A 15,631-nucleotide genomic window follows, 5' to 3' on the forward strand; every position below is an offset into this window, starting at 1 on the left:
ATGGGGATTCTCCAGGGAAGAATACTGGAATGGGTTGCCATGCCCTCCTCCAGGGGATCTTCCCAACCCAGGGACTGAACCCGTGGCTCTTGAAGTTCAGGCCTTGGCAGGTGGGTTCTTTACCACTAGCATGCCACCTGAGAAGCCCCATTAAAATCACAGTAGATGCTTAAACGATTGGTGTTAGTATGCAGAATTAATGCACAAATAAACTGTTTCAGTGATACTTCTTGGCACCTGGTAAAAAGGTAAGCTTCTAGGCACTGAAGCAGGGCCTTTGCCCTCATTGAGGAGGTTTCAGTGTCAGCTCTAGTGGTTGTTTCTGCAGGTGGCACCTCTTGAAGGCAGGGATGGTTATTTGTAGAAGAAGCTCTTCATAAATACCTAAATGACCCTAGGTGATATAGTGTTGAGGCCAGATGTGGAGTTGGGAGACGTTAGGTTTCCATAGGTAATTATTAAGCTCCACAGCTGTGGGACTTCAGGTTTCTGTTTCCTCAAAAATGAGGAGATTGAGCGAGCCACTCCCTAAGGCCCAGGAGCTGCTAGCTCAGTCCCCTCCATCTGAATCTTGGTTTGGTCATTTCACTCCAGGGGCCTGAGCCCCCTCCTGAAGTCCAGCTGCTCAGCAGACCTACCCGTTGGCAGGTGGAAGAGAACACAGACATCTTTTAAGAGAACACAGGAATCCTCTGCTGTCTCAGTTACCTGGGATCTCATGTTTGAAAGGTAGAAGACCGTGGGAAACCCTAATCTTAACAGTCCCTGAGTGTCTAGAGGCAAGTGCTACGTGCTATGCTTCTCCAGATGGGATTTTTTTCCTCCCGTTCCAAATGGACAATACCAGTTCCACTGGTATTATTTCCTGGGGCTAACCTGGCTTGCTTACCTGACGCAAACAAGCCTGGCCTGCCCCTCTCCATCCCCGGATCAGGTCGGGTGGGCGGACAGGAGGGCAGAACTATCAGAGAGAGGTCCCAATGTGAAGTCCACTAGCTTGTTTGAGCATTAGTGTCCTCGGAGGTAAGGGATGGAGTGAGGGGGCGTCGGTCAGTTTCCTCCATCTCTTCCCTACAGCGCCCACAAAGGGGCAAGGGCTAGACACGTGGGCTGGCGTGGGGGAGGCGGAGGTTACACCGAGGCGGAGGTGCAAATGACCCGGGGCGGGGCCTTATTTGCATGGACGGCGTTCGGCCGCCAATCGGGATGGGAGAAGCGACAGCCCGCGCGTCTTTTGGGGGCGGACTGACAGCCCCGGGGCCCTATGGGAGGCGGGTCCTGCGGCCCGCGGGGGCGGGACTGCGCCGGGCGCTGCCCCGGGGAACTCAGGCCGCTTCGCGGGCGCTGCCAGTCTCCGGCGGCGGCGTCCGGCGCGCGGGCGGCCTGCTGGGCGGGCTGAGGGGCCGGCGGCGCGCGGCTGAGGCAGAGCGACAGAGCGGGCGAGCCGCCACGGCGACAGGTACCGGCGCCATGGCCATGGGGGGATGAGGCGGGGTGGCCGCCCGGCCCCGGGAACCGCGTTCCCTCCTTCGCGGTCCTGCAGCCGCTGCGCTGCTTCCTCACACGGGGCCCCAGCCCGGGAACCGCGCTGCGGGGCCGGCGGGGCCGGGACTCCTAGGAGCGGGCGCGCTGGAGGCGCCCAGACTCCCCCGCGGGAATCCTCTGCGTCCTGCCGGGCGAGCTGGGCCGGGGCTCCCTTCCCCTACTAGAGGCGCGGAGCCGGGCGGCCGCGGGAACGGCTCCCCGCCCCTGCCGCGCTCTCCCTCAGGGAGACGAGGCCGGTCGCGCCCCGCTTGTCCTCACTCGGCTCTTTTTTTTTTTTTTTTTGGTTTCCCGCCCTGGGTAACAGGTCCCGTCTCGGCGGCCCTCGACTCGCCCGCCGCCCGACGCCTGAGAGCCAGGCGGCCCGTGAGCCGCCGCCGCCGCGAGCGGGAGAGAAACTTCGGTCTCCCGGGCCCGGGCGGCGGGAGAAGTGGGCCCGCGGTGAGCCGTGCGCCGGCACGCATCGCAGGCGCGATGGAGCCTCGCTCACCTGGCGGGCCCGCCGAGGGAGGGATAACGGAGCGTCCCGCCGCAGCCGCGGTCCCCGGCTTTCGGTCTGCGCTCCCGGGGCGGTGGGTGTGGATATGCGCGTTCGCCGCCTTTCACCTGCCGCCCCGGGAGGAGGACCAGTGACTGGGAACACGGCCTCCCCGTCCTCGACTGCCTGTAGAGGGGACTGGGGCAGCGCCGTTCCAACAGGTGATTATCCCAAGTGCCAGGTGAGAGCCACTGAAAAGTTGTTTCAGTGTTCGATAATTCAATTCACTCCCTGGGCTTTGTTCAAGCCTTCTCCCGTAATGAATTTTTTTTTTTTTTTTAAAGGTGTGCTGACCGTAGTATAGGAGTCAAAAACCAGTATTGATTGGGGTGCGGGGTGGGTGGGGAAAGTGGGGAGTGTCGCCAGCGTGTGGATTGCCTTCTTTCCATTGACTTGGCCGGGAGGAACATCTTAGTTTAAAAATCGGTTTCTGCAGTGGTGGTGAAAGCATGCATAGTAAGGTACAAGTTGTAAATGGAGAATGCAGAGCTCGAGATATCCTTCGCTGTGGTTCAGGACAGAGTGTACAACGTTTGGCCGCCATTCAGTAAATTCTGCATGAAGCAGTTTGAGCTCGTGGTTTTGGATTTACTTTACAAGAGTGGAATAAGGCTTAGCTTTGAATGGGAGCTTTCTTTGCCTCTCTGAAGGCACACAGGAGTGTTTATTTTCATTGTCTTCTCGTTTTGTTAGATTGTAGACAAGGGAAAAGTTAAGGCATATTTTGGTTCAGTATTTTTAATAGCCTATGGGAATTCTCCTTCACCCATTCTCCCCCTCCCCCGCCCCGCATAAGAGTATTTATTTTAAAATTCGAGGGTAGAGTTGAACAACTTTTTATTCTTGTGGAAGTTTTTATGTTATACTTTCACTTATTTTCTGTTTCTCTCTCTCACAGCTGACCTCACTTAAAATCTATAGTTACGGCCTTGACCAATTTAGGGCATTTATAGAAAAAGTTTTAAAATAATATGTAATTATTTTAAAATATATTATGAAGGTTTAGATAACTCAGATTTTTCTTATGTCTTTTTAAAATGTCTGTGCTGGATATGATTTGAATAAGAGATGTAAGGAACTTCTTAAGGACAGTTACACTTTTGATTTAATTATGTTACTTTATTAGTGCTTCATTGAATGGTAATTTTAGTCACATGTTAATTAGTAACACCTTTGAAAGGTGCACTCTAACCAATAGGCTAGTTGTGACTGTTCGGGATTTTTTTTTTTTTAATCAAAGATTTTATAAAATTTTTTTTTGTTTCTCTAAAACAGGCTTATCTGCTGTGAGTTCTTTGTCTTTCAAACGTGAACATTTTAAAATATTGGATTAGGCAACTAGTGAAGTCTTCAATTTTCTGTTTATTCTTGCATTGGAAAAAGAACTTATTTCGGTTGTTTTGTTTCCTAAAGTCTTAGCTTAGAACAAGCAGTCTAGAGAAGGAAGAACATCCTCTTTCTATAGCTGTAGAAGAAATTATTACTGTTGAAAGCTGAGTTGGCTTTTCGATGCTTAGCGAAGGTAGATTGAGCAGTGACTTGTTCAGAGTGGGTTTTATTCTGTATAAGTAGTTCTGAGGAATCTCATGAGACTAGGGTTATAGGTGATCTATATAATTGTTGTTTAAAGTGTATAGGAATATATTAGTTTAACTATTGTGTATAATTAGAAGTTTTATAGTTTTTATCTTGTGATGCTTAAATGTACCACATACCATAAATTAAAGCTGTATTTCATAGTTTAATTTACAGAAGCATGTTTTGGGAACTTTAAAAGTGCCTTTTAATTAAAATACTGTTTTCAAATTCAATTTTTACATGTTTTAATTACTGATTTCTGTCCACTTTTAACTTGTGGTAGACCGTATCATAAAATGGTCAACCACGTTATAGTTTCAAAATTAAATATAAGTTGAATTCTTACATCTACATAATAAATGTTGGGAGTATTTTTAAGTCACTTACCCTCAGGTTTGGCTCCTTTTGAATTTGGGGGTGGGCAAATATTTTTGATTAAACAAAGCTACAGAAAAACAGGGACACATGTGAAACAAGCTACGTTTGAGGGTAAATCACATGATACTGTTAGATAGTAATACTTGTTTATTTAACAGTAAAATGCATGCTGTATCTGTTATTAAGAATATTTTCTGTAGGCCTTTAATATGATTTTTCACAATTCCTAACAATCTATATTGTACATATTTTGGCACACTGAATTCTGTACTTATTTTATGCTGAACAGTTAAATATTTTATACTTTTTATAATTCTGAAACTATTTGAACTTTCTAACCTAGCTAATTAAGTAATCAGATTTTTTCATTATTTTACATTCTGAATTTTTTTTACAGTGCATTTTTAACTTCTGACATTATGCCAGGAAAATTAAAAGTTTAAGGAAAATTAAATTTACAGTCATTTGAGACTAAGTGGAAGTTGGTAGGTAAATCATATAACTGTTGATTTAAAAACAGTAGCCACTTAAGTGGGGTTTTTTTTGCAAAAAGATGCTTATTTATTGTGTAAAAGATAGTTCTGCCAAATGAAACAGGTTAAAGTAATTTATAGCAGGACCTTGTGGACGTAACTAAGTTCCTAAGGATATTTCAGTAGTATTTAAAACACTAAAATTCAAGCTCTCAAATTATTTGTACTTCATTTTTGTCATGATGAGGCTTGACCTGCATTCAGCTGAAACTCAAACATGTAAGACTATAATCCTTAAATGTGGCACGTATTTTAGTGTTCTAGCCTTTTGGAAAACAGCTAGTTAATAAGAGTGAAGGACCACCAGAGGGAGTGTGGGGTCTACACATTTGATTTGATCTATTTTCTACTCTTGGTCTGGAAAAGAAACATTTTAAAAAATAGGAATAAAATTTTAGCTCTCTAAAACAGGCAAAAAGATATTGAAAGTTGGAAATTGTAGCTCTTTGGAACTGCTGTCATTTTTGTAACACTTAATCAAGTTTGTTTTTTTCTTTTTAGAAAAAGGTACAGTTACTAGAAAAATAAAAATTATGTATTTTCAGAGTGCAGTAATGGGTTTTTAAGTAAACATTTCCACATCTGTGAAAGTTATGGAACATCCGAATGCTAAGAATGTTTTTTAAGATTAAAAATACAGTCCATTTGAGTTGTATGGTCTTGAAATTGCTCATTTTTTGGAAGGAGGAATAAAAGATGGAGAAAGATCAAAGATAGAAGAGGGGTTTTTTCCCCTTTTGTAGTCTGCAAATCTTTGCTAAAGCAGGCGATGGTAAATTTTTGGAACCATTTGTGATGTTCAGTTTGTAGTCTTGGCAGTTTGTCTGTGATGTTAAATGAAGAACCACTCCTAGTCCCCTGCAAATGATCATCTGATGATCAAAAACAGGGTTGGGGATTTCAAATTGGTTGCATCAAAAATCCGATTTGTGTGTATGTTTCTCAATGTTCCTGTCTCTGGAAATTAAAGATCCTTCTAGCTGCTGAAAGTTACACATGGAATTTGAAGGTCAGGATGTCTCTGTCACAGACAGTGCTGCAGTAGGTTGCTTTTTGGAATGGAGGTCTTTTTCTGAATAAGGATGAAATGGTCTTTACTCATGTTAAATATTAGCCAATGGAATTATTTCCATGTTTAACTTTTTTAAAAAAGCAAGACAATAAAGTAAAATCTTGTAACCTTAACATATTTTGGGTTTTACCCCCTAGCATTAAAAAATTACTTCATCATGGATAGTCATATTTAATGTTCTGAAATTCTAGTTTGGAAAGGGGATCTGTTGTGAAAAGATGGTATTTCATTGATGCGAAATACAGTAGCTTACATGGAGAGAAATTTGTTTCTCTTTTGAATTATACTTAGGTTAAAATATAATATACTTATTAAGAATTGAAATGTCATCTAAATTTATTTTCATTGTGAACTTTATAAGTTTGTTTAATATACCTTTGGGGTTATTCCTGGGTAGATCTCTCAGAGTCCATTTGTGTACACACACACATAAATACGTACACACAGGTAGGAAGATAAATATCTATACTATATGTATTTGTATTATATATGAAACTGTGTATGTTTATTGTATGTATACATATAAATCATCTATATGACTTCCCAGGCTTATTTATATGTGAATTCTTTTTTTTCAAGTGAAATCTTGCTTCATCAAGAGGAACAAAGTACATGTCCACACAGAAACTGATAAAAATGTTCGTAGAATCTTTCTTCACAATAATAATAAATGACTCATAATAATAATGACTCATGGTGGCTCAGAGGTTAAAGCATCTGCCTGCAGTGCGGGAGACCTGGGTTCGATCCTTGGGTTGGGAAGATCCCCTGGAGAAGGAAATGGCAACCCACTCTAGTATTCTTACCTGGAGAATCCCATGGACGGAGGAGCCTGGTGGGCTACAGTCCACAGGGTCGCAAAGAGTCAGACACGACTGAACGACTTCACTTTCACTTCACTTTCAATGACTCATACAATGACATAGAAGAATCTCAGAAATATTTTTCAGAGCAAGAGAAACCAAACACATGTATGTATTGTTCGATGCCATTTATAAAAAATATAAGAACAGACAAAACTTAGGTATGGTGATAGAAATCAGGAAAGCAGTTTCTGGGTAAAGGCTGTGGATAACTGGAAAGGGACAAAGGGGAACATTTTCTGTAAAGAAACTCTTCAGTTTTCAAAAAATTAATTAATTTGACTTTGCTGGGTCTTTGTTGGCAGCACGTAGGATCTAGTTTCTTGACTAGGGATCAAACCCTGGCCCCCTGCATTGGGAGAGTGGAGTCTTAGCCTTTGGACCACCAGGAAGTCCCAAAAGGGAACTTTTGAGGGTGATAGAAATATTCTATAGCTTGGTTTGGGATTCAAGTGATTAAATTCACATATACGCTTTCAGGGTAATTTTTAATTTTCATATATTTTTAACTTACAGAACAGTTTCAAGACCAGTACACAGAACTTCCAGATTCATCAATTGGTGTTGTATACATTTGTTCAAATTTACCAAGCCGAATACTAAAGATCTGTGCATTTTATGGTATGTAACTTTTACTTTCATAAGGAAAAAAGCTATAAATGTTTGTTGAAGATGAGAATGACTTTGTTATCTGAAAAAAGTGAAATACCTCAATTTGAAATATGAAAGCAGTACTTTAATAACGTAGAAGAAGAATTACTGACATGTCTTTTGTCTCTATATGTATCTGTGTTCCTTCTCTCTGAAGTCTCATGACATCATATTTCTGTTAGAAGAAACAGAATCCTGAAAATGATTCAAGGCACAATTGCCAGCAAGGAAACTGGTTTATTTTGTTATGCTGTGTAAGTCACCTAGGGAACAAGACTGCTACCCAGTGATAGCATCCTGGGAAGGTACTGGTAATTCCCGTTAAGAGAGTGGCACATCTTCAGTGCGCTAGGTTTTTCTCAAACATGTACAATCTTTACTGTCCTAAAATTCACCAAAGAAGAGGGAAACAAATTTGGTTGTTCTTTTTGGGTGGTATTTATAATAGGGAGGAAAGAGTGGTGCATACTAACCATATAAACTAGTCTTGATCATAGGTAAGTGGTAAATCTAAATGGTGAATTTGGTGCTCTCTATTAGTTTTAGTGCTGCCATAGAGTGATTTGAGTTAAACCTATTTAAGTCATATCTTAAAAATATGTCAGTTGTTAAGACATTCAACTTTTTTTCTTAACTTACTATTTTATGTAAGCTTAAATATGTCCTTCACAATTTAGGATTGGGCATTATTTATGGATATTCACTTTTCGTCCTTTTTTTTTTTTTTTGGCATCTCCGTAAGAAATTTGTTTATTTGGTTATGCTAGAGTGGAAGATGATTTGAAGTAACAGGAGAACTAACCAACAGGCTTAACAAATTAATCATTGATGACTGGCGATAAACACTTATGTTGCCTGTACTAACCAAAACTGTACATATATATTGTCTGTAAATTTTTTCCTTAACAAATGTAAGTTCTTTGATGAGAAAAATGACAAACGTCGAACTTGGCCAACATGGGTAATAGGACTGACTTTCTTCATTTAGTGAACACGCTCCTGTTCCTCATGTCCTGTTCTCCCTTTTATAGACACTAAATTTCACTGATCTGTTGAGCATGAATAAAGCATTATTTGAAAAATTTTAAGAATTTTGTTTTGAGTTGTCAAGCCTTAACTGCAGATAGAATTTTAAAAATACTTATAGGTAGTTTTTCTTTTAGACTTTTTATTATGAAAGTTTCAAACATACACGGAACTGGAGACACTAGTATAATGAACATCTATATACCTATTCTCCAGGTTTATTAATTATCAACAGTTCAGTTAATGTGCTTTTAAAACTGTTACATTCTCACAAATATTGTAAAGCAGTAGTATACCAGATTTTTTTTTTCCCCCCAAATTTTGTTGTACATAGAGAAACCTGAAAAGCGGTGTGTTTTAGCTCACACTTAGCTTTGGACGATCAGTAATTCTGAAGCCATTCTTATTCTTAGTTTCTTTCTGTCAGTTCATAGCCTGGAAAAGAAAGATACATTTTTTAGCTTTTTCTTTATAGTAAATTAGTTCAAATACACTATAGAATAAAGTACTGTTCATCTGAAAAGTTAGATTATCTTCAAAATGTAGTGTCTGAGGAATGCTGTTGTTTAAATGTTTTGCTGTTATTTTCTCTTTCTCTAAAAACTAAGTTATTGCTGTGCTTTTTTAGGCTCCAAATCTGTATCTTCTTGAGGCCTTCCAAAACTGAGGCCCAAATTTTCACCTGTGTCTTGAAACTAAATATGTTTAAATACCATCTCTGTAGCAACTGCACACCAACACCCCCTCCCTCCGCCCCCAGTCGAAACACTTTCTTGACTTTCCTCTTTAGCTGCTCCTGACTCTGTTATTCTTACTGGTCATTTTTTTTTTCCCCTTACTCTTCCTTTACTTAAGCTCAATGAGTCACTAAATCACTTTGTTTCTAAATTTATGCTTTTTTGTCCTTTTCATTTCCACTCTAATTGTCCTAATTTGGGTAACATGTTAGCAGGAAGTTGTCCTTAATCTATAATGAACTTGATATATATCAAAATTAAGATATATTACTAAAGTAAAATAGGGCATTTTCTTCCCTTTCAGAGAAGGCTTCAGTCTTATAAGCAAACACATAATTTTTAAGGCCTAGGAAATCATTATATTTGAACCAAGGTGATGTAGATGATCTCCAGACCACTCAACCTGGTGAATGATGGCCGGCAGGGGTATAGGTGGCAGACTTCCTTACCACAGAAATGGCCCAAGTGAGTTCCTTCTAGCCCAGAATATCTGCAGGTGCTTTGCAGTGGGGCAGATACTATGTGTATGTAACACATTTTCAGGACGTCTTGTGCTTCTGTGGTAAAAATAAGGGATCTATTGGTTTACCTGAAAACTCTTCTCCTATTCCTTGTGGCAAATTTCCTGTCCAAGATAGTTCTCATCAAAAAGCCATTATGCCAAAAGTGACTTGACACTCTTATCTCATTACTTTCCCTTCTCTTTACAGGCTCCTAGAATTGAGGTTTGTCAGAAAGATAGCAACTGAGGTTAGTTGAGAGGATGTAAAATAAAAAAGGGGAAAGTAAGGGTTGTCTGTTGCACTTCACATGAGCAGTAGCCAGCCTCCAGTGGTCTTGGGCCTGAGTCCTTTCCAGATGGATTATAGCTTATGAACTTGGCTTGCCTTTGGTCAGCTTATGGAGATCTTTCTTCTTTCTGCTCTTCTGGGAATTGTTTGAATTTCCTCCTGGTGGAAATCAAGATGCAATTTTACATTACTGACTCGGGGATAAGAGAATAAAATTTGATACTGTTTTAGATAATCCAGTATATCTGATTATTTTCTTCTGTGGGAAGTAGGAATAATACAGGGATTCTGAGATGCTTATGCAGAAATTAATGGTTATTAAGAGTGGAAAATGGAGAAGAAAATTACACCATTTATAGGAAGGCTAGTATGGTGGGGGCTAGACCTTTGATAAGGAGTATTGCTACATGATCTTGGGCAAGTTACAGTTGTTAGGATTAGTGGAATCCTTCTCTATAGTATAGAAACTAGAGATAAGTCCTAGGGTATAGGGAGTAGGGGAGCCTGAAGGGAGAAGGAATGGGATGGAAGAGTTTCCAAGGATTATTTTGGTTTAAAATATAAGTTAAAATCTTCCTGAAGTTTTGGGGATGGCCCCTCTGCCTGTGGCATCAGAATGTGGTCCTGAGGCCCTCGTGCACTGTGAGAAGCTGTGCCTATTATCCTGAATGCTTGGTGTTCAGAATAGTGCTGCAGAGTAAGTGAGAGTTGAGTTGAGTTGTTAGGACTGATTTTGTCTTCAGGGTGTTTTGTGGTTGGGTGGAGACTAAGAGTCTGGTTAGACCCTTAGGTAAGACTGTCACCACCGCTTTGTGATATGGGACAAGATACATAGCTTTTCTCTGAGCCTCAGTTTCCTCATCTATAATATTGGGAGGTGCATGCAGTATTAATACCTACCTAAGAGCTGTGAGGTTTAAATGAGATAATACATACAAAGTACTTAGCCCAGAACCTGGCATATGTCTTCAGTAAATATTAAATACAATTATACTTTCATTAATAAGCAGTTTTGTGTTTGGATAATAAGTTCTGTTAGGTTCTAAGCGTTGTTACAGAATAAATAAGATCCTGTCCTTAGACAAGATAGAACATGTACACAAAAGATAAGTAACAACCCAAGTCCTGTGGTAAGTGACAAATGAGTGGTGTACTTGAGAACTCGTGAGGCAGGAGTAATTGCTAAGCGGATGAGAATTTCAGGAAGGTGACAGAACTCCACCTGAGCTTTGTAGGACTAGTTAGCAGGTTAAGGGGATAGGCTCCTTGGAGCCAGACTGCCTGTGTTAGAGTCGTGACTCTGCTACTGTGTAATCTTCAGTAAGTTACTTGACCTCCTTCCTAGGATTGTTGAGAGAATTAAATGAGTTAGTACATGCCAAGTGCTTAGAACAATGCCTCAAATGTGGTTAGAAGACCCAGCACAACCCCCCAAAACCCAGAAACAAGCCATGTAATTAGCGCATGATAAACTGTTGCTATAAATTGAGAGAAGGGAGAATGCATTTCAGGTAGAACATTGAATGATAACGATGGGGAGGTATGGTAAGTTTGTTTGAAATGATGAAGCCAAATGGATTCAAGGGAATAACCTGTGGAAAATAGTGTGGGATTGTGTTGGGGCAGAATTATGAGTGATTAAGCCAGGGACTATGACATCTTCTCCATATATTTCTGGGGAACTTGGGAAGATTTTTTGGGTTATTGTAAAGCATCCTTGTGTGCTGTGAATAACATTTCTAAGTCGTGTCTCTTGCATTTCTCACTGTCTTTCCTGATTTCAGTGTAACTGAAACTGCTGTTCATACTAATTTTGACAGTGAAGTTCATGATCCTCTACTTTGAACCATTATGGCTCTTTAATCTATCCATTTCTTTTTGTAAACATGTATTTTGGCTAACTTTCCCTATTTCTCTCCTTATTCTATTTGTTTACATAATGCTTATTCCGTTTCTTCAAAGTTTAGTGGGTTTCTGCTGTTTTCCACTCTGCCCTCAAAAATCCCAGTAGAGATCCTAAATCGTCAAAGTCACAAAGTAGAAAGGGATAGGGCAAAAAAAGTGAGTAAAGTGGGGAAATATTCTCTAGTCCAGCAGTCTTATTTTACAGATGAGGACATTGAGGTCCAGAGGAAGTTATGTGAAGATCCACAGCTAATAATTAGCAACCTATACCTTTCAGAGCTAAACAAGGGCTGGTTTTTTTTTGTTTTTTGTTTTTTTTTTTACACTGTTATCCTAGTATGATTCTTAACAATCTGGGTAGGAGTTAGAGTAGTATCACTAATATTTCTACTAACAACTATCAGACCCCAAGGTAAGAATAATTTTACTGCTAGGAATAATGTGATAATAATTCACTCTGTTCTTAATGAGAAGCCCATGATTACACTTATTAAACTAGCATTACTATTCTTTTTTTTATATAAATTTATTTATTTTAATTGGAGGCTAATTACAATATTGGTTTTGCCATACATCAACATGAATCCGCCAAAGGTATACACGTGCTCCCCATCCTGAACCCCCCTCCCTCCCCGTACCATCCCTCTGGTTTGTTCCAGTGCACCAGCCCTGAGCATCCTGTATCCTGCTTCGAACCTGGACTGGCGATTCGTTTCATATATGGTATTACATGTTTCAGTGCCATTCTGCCTAATCATCCCACCCTCTCCCTCTTCCACAGAGTCCAAAAGACTGTTCTATACATCTGTGTCTCTTTTGCTGTAATGTTTAAAACCAAACTCCAAAGTGTGCTTTAGAAATAAAAGGATTTCTTTTATTTTTAAAGTTTTAAGTTATAAATAGTATTATAAATAACATTCTCAAAAAAAGTGGACATTTTGTTCCTATCATGGTGGAACACAGGTTCTCTTACAGAGTGATTGATGGGCCCGTAAGGTTAGCATGAAATGTTGGGAACTATTGTACTTTCACCTCACAGCCCCCAAACCAGTACTTCTGCTCGGACAGTTGTCTCTAAGCTTACATCTTCTTCAGTGTCTTACATTTTACCATATGCCACACGTAAAGGTGAGAAGCTTACTTAAGCACTGTACTCTTCTAGATCGTTTTCCTACCTAGATATAATCTGACAGACTATATTTTATAAAGCCCTAATCTTTATTTAGTGTCTGGATACTCTAGTTGCTCAATAAATGCTTCCTTCACTTTTTACAGAGCACGTAATTTTTTCTCAGTAGTGTCAGTTCCTAATCTCTAAATCACTGTCACACCACTTTTCTGCTCTTGCAGTGTCTTGTTTTAACTTTGGCAAGATGCTCCTCTTGTGTTTTGAAAACTTGTGTGATGTGCAAATACTTTTTTAGTCACTTTAAGCATAATTTTATCATAAAATTATTTCACAGCTGGTAATATTTCCATGTTTTGTATTCTTCCGCAAGATGAAAGAAAGAATAAGTGTCATGGGTTACATAAAGATGCCCCAGACCTCTCTGTTCATCCTGCCCTATCTCTTAAAAAAAAAAAAGGCTTCTAACCAGATTCATTTTTACTGAAATACTTATTTTTCTTTATCATTTTCAAACGCCGTGAAGCTGAAGTGTATATACACAAAGAAGAACTGTGTCCGTGTCCTCAGTGCTTTGTATCAGATCCCTTAGTTGTATTGTCTAGGCTTTAGTTTCTTTTTCCTGTCTTCATTTTTCTGAGGATTTTTTTCTCTTATGATCTGCAACTTGTTTTGTATAGATGATTATTCTTTATAGGAAATTATAACTTCTATTTATGCTAATAGGAAAAATAAATACTTCAAAATTAAATTTTGGATTTTTTTGATAGCTGTGTGTGTGTAAGGATCTCTTAGCCTCTTTCTTCAAATTATAGGAGTTTGTTTTCTGTTTTAAAATTTTTTTCTTGTAAACTGTTTTATTGTTTTAAAGAAATTTGTTAAATTATATTTTGAGTGGTTTTTAGCCTTTGTTTCTATATACATACAAATATATATATATAGAAGCAAAGGCTTCTATATATGTATATTTATAGAATATATTCTTTATATATATAAATCATTGTGTATAATTATAATATGTGCACTGTGTATAATACTATATTATATATGTAATATATAGCATAAATATTGTATATGTTAATATAATTTAGCTTTGGGTGTAAGCCTTCCAGTTCTCGTATGATGAGAGAGAAAGGAACAATTGGTTTTTGTAACCTTTATATAAATTATTTGGCTGTCTTGCTTACTCCATTTACTATTTTCCATTTTTTATTTGTGGCTTCTATAAGTGGAGAGCTTTAATATTATACATTCTTATAGACTGTAGTCTTTGTTATAAAATAAATTTATTTCTTTTTCCATTTTTAATATGACTATTTAGATTTTCTGTTCAACTCATGGTATATTTTTGTTTAGTTTTTGGTTAGATTTGTCAGTTTGGTTGTAGTTCATCTTCCTATTGTTTTTGTTCATTTTATTCATATCTCCTTTAATAAACTATTTGGTATTACCATGTGCTGAATATTTTCGTGTTTGTGTATCTATAGCTGCTAAACAAGTGTGACTGAGTTTTCCTCTTTAAGATTCCTAAGTAAATATTTTTATACCTGTTGTCTGTTTTGCATCTGAAATGCTGGTAACAGTAAACAAAATTTTAGTACAGTTTATGTGAATTAATTTTTTATGACAGTTATCTAGCTTTGCCAGACCAATTTTGTTAGAAAATTGAAAACGTTTAAAAATTAATAATTCTCCTAATCTAGTGTCCCTAATTTAGTAATTTGTTTTGATCCTAGTCTTTTATTTTGAGAACTCAGCAATGACTTTTTAAAAAATGAATCATGAAATGTGTGAAACAACTTTAAAAGGGGAAAGTAAAGATACATTTTAGGACCTACATTTTTTGTGAATTGGATTAACAGATTATTCAGTGATATAAATATATGACTTTTAAATTAAGTTTCTTCTATATTCATTGAAAAGATTTGATATCTTGTAATTAAAATTAAAAGGCAAACACTATTAAAAACCAGAATTCAAGCATAAAATACTTGAGAAATAATGAGCAGGATGAGAGTGGAAAGAAATCTCTAAACCAGTAATCTGAGGCAAGATATTTTCTGTATTTAAACACTGAATTTAGCTCTGAGCTTCCTGGCAAGCAAGAGAAAAAAGGGAATAGGATTGGTTTCATCGTTATTGTCTAATAAAGAAAGCTTATCAGTTTTTAATGAGAGAGAAACCTTTTCTGAGTTCTAAGTTAAAAAAGAGGTTGTTATGTGAATTCTTAAAAAGGAATATATTTATATTTCCATTTTTATGCCTTAACTACTGCTGTTGCTGTGTTAGCTGTCATATACCATTCATATGCACTGTAGTTCTATTTGGTCATATTAAGTTTACATCCACTGTTGTCAAAAGTGGAAATACCATGGCTAGGGTGTGTTTATATATTGCCTCTAGAATTGTAGCCATTGACGAACAGGAAACTGAAAGCTAAAAGTTCAGGAAATGTATTTAAACTTTGTGGAAAGAATGTATAGGATACTTTACTGAAATCCATGGCCATTTGAAGACTAAAAAATTATGTGTGCATTTAGTTAGAGAATAATAATATGGATTCTTACAATGCTGTCAGATGCTTAAATATGATAATAAATACAGTATGCACATTGTGTGCCAGGAAAATTGTGCAATGCTAGAAAAAAATGCAACGGATTATTATATGTGTTCAGCTATACTCTCAAGAAATAAAACAGCTGGCACAGCAGTCAAATTCTTCAAGGATGTCTTATTTTCAGAGAATTACAGAGTGTTGGTTTTAGTTTTAGTTCCAGGGAAGGAGAGGTCCCTGTTTTACAAGATAGTCCATTTCACTCTTAGGAAATTCTAATGGTTAAGTTTTATTTTCTCATATTGGGTTGAAGTTTGTTCCCTTGTAATTTATTAAT

The 15,631-nt window shown here is 38.4% G+C and overlaps 1 protein-coding gene across 3 annotated transcripts in view; it reads left to right on the plus strand.

Moving 5' to 3' along the window:
- The first annotated feature begins 1,302 nt into the window (after window positions 1-1,302).
- Window positions 1,303-15,631, plus strand: part of FKBP5 (FKBP prolyl isomerase 5) — a 120,591-nt gene continuing 106,262 nt past the window's right edge. For all 3 annotated transcript variants that reach the window (XM_070361211.1, XM_070361210.1, XM_070361209.1), the window contains exons 1-2: window positions 1,303-1,459; window positions 7,021-7,125. The gene's annotated coding sequence lies outside the window, so the exon portion shown is untranslated. The remainder of the gene's footprint in view (window positions 1,460-7,020; window positions 7,126-15,631) is intronic.

The sequence above is a fragment of the Bos mutus genome, chromosome 23, assembly GCF_027580195.1.
Source record: "Bos mutus isolate GX-2022 chromosome 23, NWIPB_WYAK_1.1, whole genome shotgun sequence".
Taxonomy (NCBI): domain Eukaryota; kingdom Metazoa; phylum Chordata; class Mammalia; order Artiodactyla; family Bovidae; genus Bos; species Bos mutus.